Here is a 9,069-nt window from a genome sequence, read left to right on the forward strand (position 1 = left end):
ATGGCCGGGTCATAGATCAGCATACAACTTTGTTCTGAGGAATGGACTAGATAACAGACCTGTCACAAAAAGGGGACTGTGCATCTTATCTGATGAAGAGAGCCTATACCCAATACATACTTTTTAGCCTACTTTTGCCCCACTCTGTAAGGCAGCGCTGGTCGAAAATTGGGTACGGCTTATCAGCCATTTCCACTTTTTACTTACTCTTGGTCATTAATAAAATGGCACTGCAGAAGTTTTTTTTATATACCATAATAAGTACAGAGCAAGAATCCAAAAAAAAAAAAAAAAAAAAACATCAAAAGGTCAAGGTCTTTAACCCCTTAAGGTCAAAGCCAATTTTCGTTTTTGCACTTTTGCTTTTTCCACTTAATGTTTAAAAGGCCGTAGCGCTTGCAGTTTTTCACCTACAGACCCATATGAGCCTTTATTTTTTGCGACACTACTTGTACTTTGCAAACACAGGCATTATTTTCTCATAAAACAACTTTTTATTGGTACCTTGTTTGCACATATGCGCCTTTTTGATAACTAATTAATTTTTTTCTGGATTTGATGCGACCAAAAATGCGCAATTTTGCACTTTGGAATTTCTTTGTGCTTGCGCCGTTTACCAATGCGATACTAAGAATGTGATAATTTAATATTTTGGGCGATTACACACACGATACCAAATAGGTTTGTTTATTAATATTTATAAAATGGAAAAAGGGGGGTGATTTGGACTTTAATTAGGGGAGAGGGTTTTTTATTAATAAAAACAGTTTTTTTTTGCATCAACTCGAAGTCTCCCTGGGGGACTTCTATATACACAGCACTGATCTCTCATAGAGATCAATGCTGTGTATACCGACAGCAATGATCCATCAGATCAGTGACACATTGCTCTGGCCTACTGCAGACCAGAGCAATGTATTGCCGGGCTGGGATCAGCGTCAAAGCGGCACTGAGGCCCGACCAGAAGAATGGATCTCCCCTCTGGGATCGCATCGCGAGGGGGAGATCCGACCAACTAGAGGCCAGGGACGTGCGCAGCACAGCATTTAAATGCAGCTGCCAGTTTAGACAGCTGCATTTAAATGCCTAATTAGCCGTCTTAGCAACGGGACCTGCGTCAGCTAATAGAAGTGCTCCCTGGCTGCAGACAGCAGCCGGGAGCGGCGCCATTCAGAGCGGGGTGAGTGCGGATGACCTGGAAAACACTGGACTTCCTGTGTTTAGACTCTCTGGGGGATAGAAAAAAAGTCAGAAAACAGAAAGTGCCGTATTTTCCATGATACCTAAAAAATAAATAATTAATGTATATTGCAAACTTGCTTTATATCACATTTACTGTTGATTTACATTTTGAAAGTTTAACGACAGGTAACACTTTAAAACTGTTCACAAGTTTTAGTGCATGTCAAAAGGCAGCAAAAATGCTGACTTATTCTGGACATGTTATGTCCTTTTCGATTCATCCTGCTCAAAAACTACATGAACTGACAAGCAGAATCCTGACGAGTCTTATGTTTCCATACAAAATGTATGAAAGGACTATAGCCGAAGATTCTCGGTTCCGACTGCATCTTAATTCCATAGAAATGTCAGAGTTTCTCTTTCTAAACATCTCTTTTCTGATATCATATCATTACATTATTGATTATTCATGTATGAAAGCCGTGTCAAAAAAATCTACAAAGGCCCATTTCCTGGGAGCATGGCTGAAAAGAGAAAAATAGACATCTCTGGATAAATCAATGGCGAGGCACGTCTGACTAAGACCACCACATGCGGAGAATAAGCAATAGCAAACGTGTGGCTGACAAATTGTGATTGCCTTTCATTGTCATGTCTATAGATGCCACTGCATAAAAATTGGTTAACTCTTTGGGGCAGGAGATATAAAACAGACAGTCAAACTCGAATAGAAAAAAAAATCTTACAAAATCAATGCGGGATTTTGATCTTTCGTGATGAGAATACAAGGTTTTGAACTTGTACCAGTAATAAAACACTTGGTACATCCAAAAAAAAAAAACTGCAGAGAAATAAGAGACAAAATAATAGATAAGCTAGGTGTAAGCTAAAGAGGCAGTAATGATACCCTTTCATCAGCTCAATGACTCACTTATCATACAGAATACTATTATGTTATTAATCACCGCCATTGTGTGTACGGAGAAGATACATTAAATTCCAAGCTCCGTTACAGAAAAAGGCAATTTCACATCAAGATGCACATTCATGTCATGCTGACTTTGAATCTTCTCCAGGCTGGCAAAATTGCAATGTAAGAAAAACGGATTTGAAGGAACATTAATGCTTGATGGTTGGGTGCTGTATCAATAAGACATGTAAATTAGCCTCATTAATTAGAGATTAACCTGTCATCAGGTTTTTATAGGAAAGCATCCGAACATATATTAAGGTCATTTGGTTATTGCTTATCATATAAAAGGCAAATTTTTTTAAACCAACCCATTGAGGCTGTCTTGCCGCAGCCACTGATTGGCTAAGAGGGCCGTCAGTCACCCAGAGCTGGACAAGCAGGTGGGTGCGAGGACAGGTAAGGCATTATCTTGTTATAAAACTGTTATATCGTTCGGATTCAAACGATAATTGTTCTGTGTAATTACAGGCAACAATCGAAAAATCGTTTGTGTCGTCGGATTGTTGATTTAGATCTGAACCTTAAATTATCGTTAATCGTTCGCTGTAATTCCACATTCGTTCGCTCAAGTTTGGCATTTTTTCACTAATCGTTCAGTGTAATTGCACATTGTCCATTGTTTTGCTGGGATCAGATGGAGCAAACGATCACAGTAACGATCGCAAAAAGTAGTAACCTAACGACTATCGTTCTGTGCAATACAGTGAATGATTTCAGGTTAACGATAAACAATCTTGTTGGCGATCGTTTATTGTCAGTCGTTAATCGTTAAAAATGCTCCATGTAATAGGACCCTAAAAGCAGCAGCTAAGTAGTTTAGTGGCAATGGCTACATTCGTGAAGCTGAATTAAATTCCTTTGCGAGAATGCCAAGCCATAGGCAATCCAATGTGTCCTTAAGGGGTATGGGCCAGTTCACACGGAGTAAAATTGGCAGAATTCCGCCGGCCTCCGTGTCATACTGGTAGTCTGTGGGAGGCTTGCGCACCTCCTCTCTCTGCGCGGAAGAATGGACATGTCAATTCTTCCGAGCGGAGAGGCGCAGAGTGAGGAGGCTTTGTTCACACAACAATTTTCAACATCCAGTATTTGAGCCCAAAATAACGGCCATGGTTAACATACCTTGGCAGCCGTCACTGCAATGGCGGATGTTGGTACATTATTTAGCTTTAGGTTTGAATGATGGCCACTGCGAACAGCCGCCATGATTCTATGCAATGTGTGAACTAACGGCTGTTTCCATAGACTTTAATGGAATCATTGAAAACTGAAAACAACAGCTGTTTTAATAATAATGTGTGAACATGGTCTAAGACTGCTTGAGAAATCCCCCAATGTTCACAAATATAACAAAGGAGCAGGTAATATAAGCGCAGAAAAATTATTCTGTAACACTTTGCCAGATGGTTAGAAAGCAGAGTTTTATAAATGACTCCCACTGCTTTGTAGAGATTGAATGTTGTTTTATTATAAAAGCCTTGTAAAGGGTTTGTTGGTTTGGGGAGATTATTGTTTATCCTTGTTATGAAAGTGAAATGTTATGAATTCTGGTACCTTGTGTCTCAATGCTGATTTACATGTTAATCTTGACAGATCCTTTGGGAGTTGAAAGGAAAAATATTCAGAGTCTAGAAGTGAACACGGCATAAAATCTAGTATTTTACTTTTGCAGCACCATATTCTGCTCCCCTGACAACCTCTTAAAGTCACATATTGGATCTTGGTGAACAAATGAATCAAGCTGAAAACCTATAGGGTAGCTTCACACGTACCGCAGCGGATTTTCTGCTGAGGATCCGCAGAAGTTCCGACTAAATGAATTAACACAGCATTAAATCCGCACTGTCAAATCTGCTGTGGATTTGCAGCAGATTTGATGCTGTGTTCATTCATTTAGCCGGATCCGCAGCAGAAAATCTGGTGTGATACGGTACGTGTGAAGCTACCCTTAAAGAGGATGTACCACCAGGTACATCGTCTTGAATTTAAAACACCGATAGATCGGCGCAGTCATGGGGAAGCCTGTTCCCGTGTACGGCACCGTTCTATCCAGTGGTACCGGGCCGTGCTGAAGCACTGGAGGTCGGCCGGCCCGCCCTCAGTGGGAGGGAATTCCCTTCCATCTATGATGCGGCCCTATTGATTCTAATGGAGCCGCGTCATAGAGGGAAGGGAATTCCCTCCCACTAGGGGCGGGCCGGCCGACCTTCAGTGCTTCAGCACAGGCTTCCCCATGACGGCGCTGATCTATCGGTGTGTTAAATCCAAAAGGATGTACCTGGTGGTACATCCTCTTTAATGATAAAAATCTGGGAAATTTGTTCCCCAGATCAAGATCAATGGAAACTAAAACCATCAACTGAAGGCTGGATTCTAAATCACACCAAAAATAAAATAAAAAGTCACAGACTGTTACAATTTGACTAACTTTCAGTATGACTGATCTTAAAGTGGACTGGTCACAGAATCTGATGATCCGTGGTGAATTACACTCTGAAGCTAGAAGCTCTGATACAATTGAGGTCACAGGCACTACCATTACAGCGGGTTTGATTTATGTCCAAATGTGGACCAAGTAAGGAGGTAAGTATAAGACTTATGCTTACGTCTTGAGGGACCTCCGGGAGGACCGGCGGTGGCCCGGGGAGTTCGCGCATGCGCAGAAAGCAGCCTGTGCTTCCCTGTGCAGCCGCAGTGTAGACAGCCCACTATGCAGTTAGAAATATGCATAGTGGGCAGGACGGCAGGGGGTGAGCTGGGCGGGCTGCGGCCTTGCTCTCTGGCCCAGAGCAATGCCCTAAAAGCTTTTATGCAGGTAATTTACATAAGAGCATTTAGTGATTTTACAAACAATGCGGGGGCGGACAGGGCTTAAAGTAACGGCTATCTAATACTGACATACACAGCTACTATGGCATATCAGCAGGTTCTCAGGGAAGAACCTGCTGATAGTGCCGCGTTAAGTGTTGAACAAGAATAGAAGGGCGCCGGCACGGGAAAGTCTGTGTCGCAGTCCTTTTTTTTTTTTTTTAACCGTGGCCTGTTTTCTGCGTTGGTCTATTACTGAGCAACATCCCAGGCTGAAGTACTGGAGGCGGACCAGCCCACCCCTAGTGGGAGGAAACCCCCGTACATACACTGTTACTCCATTTTTGCATAATTACTTCTCTACACAGGTTAATTTTAGTTTTCAGATCTTATTTTACATCATACGTTATGGTGTTTGTTCAAGTACAAAGTGAACTTTTATTATCTGTTTATTATGCTACCTGGGCGAGGCTTCACAGCGCCACTTAGCCCTACCCACATCGCCACATAGGCACTCTGTGACATCATCAGCGCATAGGCCCCGCCCCATCGAAACCCCACCCAGGTAACACAATCCACAGATGATAAAAGATCACTTTTTACTGGAACAAGCACCATGAGGTATGATACAAAATAAGGTATGAAAAAATAAGGTATTTACCCATTACACCTGGGTAGAGAAGTCAGAATGCAAAAAAGAAAGGGGGTGACAGTGTCACTTAGCTCTCCCAGCGTTATGTATAACCATGATGCCGGGAGAGCGGTAAGGCCCTATTCACACATCCACAATTCAGTCCGCAATTGCAGACAAAAAAATAGGATGAATTTATTTTAATGGCTCCATTCACACATCTGTAGTTGTGTACAGGGCAGTGATCCATACCGCAAAAAAAAAGGACAAGCCCTAGTGTGAACGGAAACACCAATAAAACCCTATGGGATCTGTATTTTTGCTAACGCGATCCACAAAAAATACGGATCCGCAATCCGCATATAGTCAGCAAAAAATACGGATCCGCAATCCGCATATAGTGACTAAATTATTTTTAACAACACTTTCATTTTTGTGAATCAGCAAGAAATACGGATGGAAAACTGATGAAAATTTGTAAATTGCTTTGAAAAAACAGCGGCTTAAATATGCAGACTGAAAAATATATTGACGTGTGAACAGACCATGAGGGGGAGATTTATCAAACATGGTGTAAAGTGAAACTGGCTCAGTTGCCCCTAGCAACCAATCAGATTCCACCTTTCATTTTCCAAAGAGTCTGTGAGGAATGAAAGGTGGAATCTGATTGGTTGCTAGGGGCAACTGTTTCACTTTACACCATGTTTGATAAATCTCCCCCTAAGTGTTTAAATCTTTGCATGAGTGTAATGAATAAGCTGCCTGGCTGTATCAGTACAATCCCGCAAAGAATTAAACACAGCTCTCCCGGTACTGTATTCATACATAATGCCAGTAGAGCATTGCAGTTTCATGCTCAGTAACTTCTGTGGAATATGGAGCGTGGGAATAAGCCCTAAGTCTATAGAATGGGGTCTCATGCTGGAGGCAGAAGCTAGGGAGATGCAGTGGGAACCTTGTCTCATAAGGTATAATAAGGGTCCTATTACAATAAACAATCGCAAACGAGATTGTTTATCGTTAACCTGAAATCGTTCACCATATTACACAGGACGATGGTCATTAGTAATGATCGTTACTATGATCGTTTACTCCTTCTGATCCCAGCAAAACAATGGACAATGTGCAATTACACTGAACGATTAGTGAACAAATACGGAACTTGAGCGAACGAATGTGGAATTACAGCGAACAATTAGCGACAATTTCAGGTTCAGATCTAAATCAACGATCAGCGATATACAAACAAATTTTAGATCGTTGTCTGCAATTAAACAGAACGATTATTGCTTATATTCGAGCAATATAACGATTTTCCGCACAATAATCGTCCCGTGTAATAGGGCCCTTAGATGCGTTGAGTACGGCAGATCAGGGTCCTATTCTGGCATCGAATTTAAAATAAATTTGCATTCGAGAAACGACAGTGCTGCACGCCATTCCTCACAAAAAGTAAAAGTACATTATTTTTAGGCTGGATTTCAGTTATATTTTTATATTAAGGTAATTTTAAATTCAAGAAATCCAAATTGATATTCTAAACATAAGAACTTATTAATAAGACACAGAGAAGACTTATTACACTTACACAAAGTCACAGACTCTGTGCAGGAGAAGAACATTCAAATTCTGACAGACACATTAAGTCCCTTGCATCAAAAGCACAGGCAGAAAGCGAACATCCGACATCTAAATAACCTGCAAGTGTAATCACATGTAAATAAGCAATCATCATCATCCTAAGGCACTCCTCGGAAACATGAACTCTGCCAGCCATCAGAGATAATTCGCAGAATAAATTACAATTCTCTAATAGCAGTGACAGATGACAGTGAAGGCACAATGCACAAAAAGTACCTATTCCCCACTCCATAATGTATCCTGTTATTTGCTGTAATTGTTTATAAAATACCCTGCAATTTTAATATGATCTAAAAAAAAAAACCATATAATTGAATAATTATGTAATGGCTGTGTATATGGAAACATTGCTTACAGTCGCTATTGTCCTGGCGTCACAGGACTGCAGAAAGCAATGCACAGTGACTGACATTGTCTGCTATAAACTAACTAGTTTTGCCTTTTTATTAAGAGAATTAGGACTGAAAATGTGGGAAGAGTAAAAAAAAAAACAACAACAAAAAAAAACAAAAACATTAAAACATAACTTTAGATGATGTACTGAAAATGTAAATATAGATTTTTAGGCAAATGACAGAAAAAAATCCATACCATAGATCACTGTGTTCACCCACAATTATTTTGTCCTGAATACAGATATTACGCATATAATGTAGAACAGGATGAGGCAGAAGTCTCAGGACAACCTTTTATTTCAGAAACAAAAGGGAAAATGACGCATCTACATACCCCAGCAAGTAATGGGTGAGGGGGCATATCTTTAAGGCTATGGTAAAAACATGGCCACCATCTTGAAAGCTGCCATAGTGGATTACAGGGAAGTTGGTCATGTAGCTTTTCAAACATAGCCAGAATTGTCTGAAGTTACCAATACAGAAATTTGCAAAAACAACCGGGAACAATCCCTGTGGTGCACAGCTATTGGACGTTTTAAATGTGTTATCCATGGTTCAGAACACAGAGCTATCCCCAAACCCTGCCACCACATTCTTCAGATGACAGTCAAAAGTAGCTGCAAACACTCTCCCTGAATCTTTCTTACATACTATCCACATGGGACATTAAAGTGACGTCCCGTGCACAGAACAAGGCTTCATAGAGGGCATTGTAACCAAGCGGGTTGGGGCTCAGAGCCCGGCTGAGATGGTAACATCACTTAGTCATGTGACGCATTGACAAAGAAAAGAAAGTAGGCATTTTTTCCACAACGCATGTTAAATGTAAACCTGTAAGGGCCAGCAAAATAAAATTAACAATTTATTTAAAAAAAAATATAAATTGGAAAACCCCTTTAGAGAGAACCTGTCACCCCCCCCCCCCCCCCCCCCCCCCCGGCAGAGCGCTGCGGACCCCCCCGATGCAGACCCATATACTTACCACTTCAACAAAGTCCCGGTCCCGGAGCCTGTCCCGCCGCTGTGGTAGTACTACAGCTTTCAGCATGATTCTGTGTGGCTGTGGTAGAACTACAAATCCCAGCATGCTCCTGTGTGGCTTTGGTAGAACAAAAACTCTCAGCATGATCCTGTGTGGATGTGGTAGAATGACAGTTCCCAGCATGCTCTTTTGTGGCTGTGGTAGAACTACAGCTCCTAGCATGTTACTGTGTGGCTGTGGTAGAACAACAACCCCTAGCATGATCCTGTGTGGCCGTGGTAGAATTACAGCTCCCAGCATGCTCCTGTGTGGCTTTGAAAGAACTACAACTCCCAGCATGCTCTTGTGTGGCTGTGGAAGAACTACAACTCCACCATCCTAAGCCCCCTCAATGCTCTTCCCCCGAACCAGAGACAGATGAGCAGTATGACCCTCCACTCCAGCTCCTCCTCATGGG

General features: G+C 41.5%; 1 protein-coding gene across 2 annotated transcripts in view; it reads right to left on the reverse strand.

The window, feature by feature from the left end:
- RNGTT (RNA guanylyltransferase and 5'-phosphatase) overlaps positions 1-9,069 on the reverse strand; it is a 267,991-nt gene that overhangs the window by 110,427 nt on the left and 148,495 nt on the right. The window lies entirely within an intron of this gene.

The sequence above is a fragment of the Dendropsophus ebraccatus genome, chromosome 6 (genome assembly GCF_027789765.1).
Source record: "Dendropsophus ebraccatus isolate aDenEbr1 chromosome 6, aDenEbr1.pat, whole genome shotgun sequence".
NCBI classification, from domain to species: domain Eukaryota; kingdom Metazoa; phylum Chordata; class Amphibia; order Anura; family Hylidae; genus Dendropsophus; species Dendropsophus ebraccatus.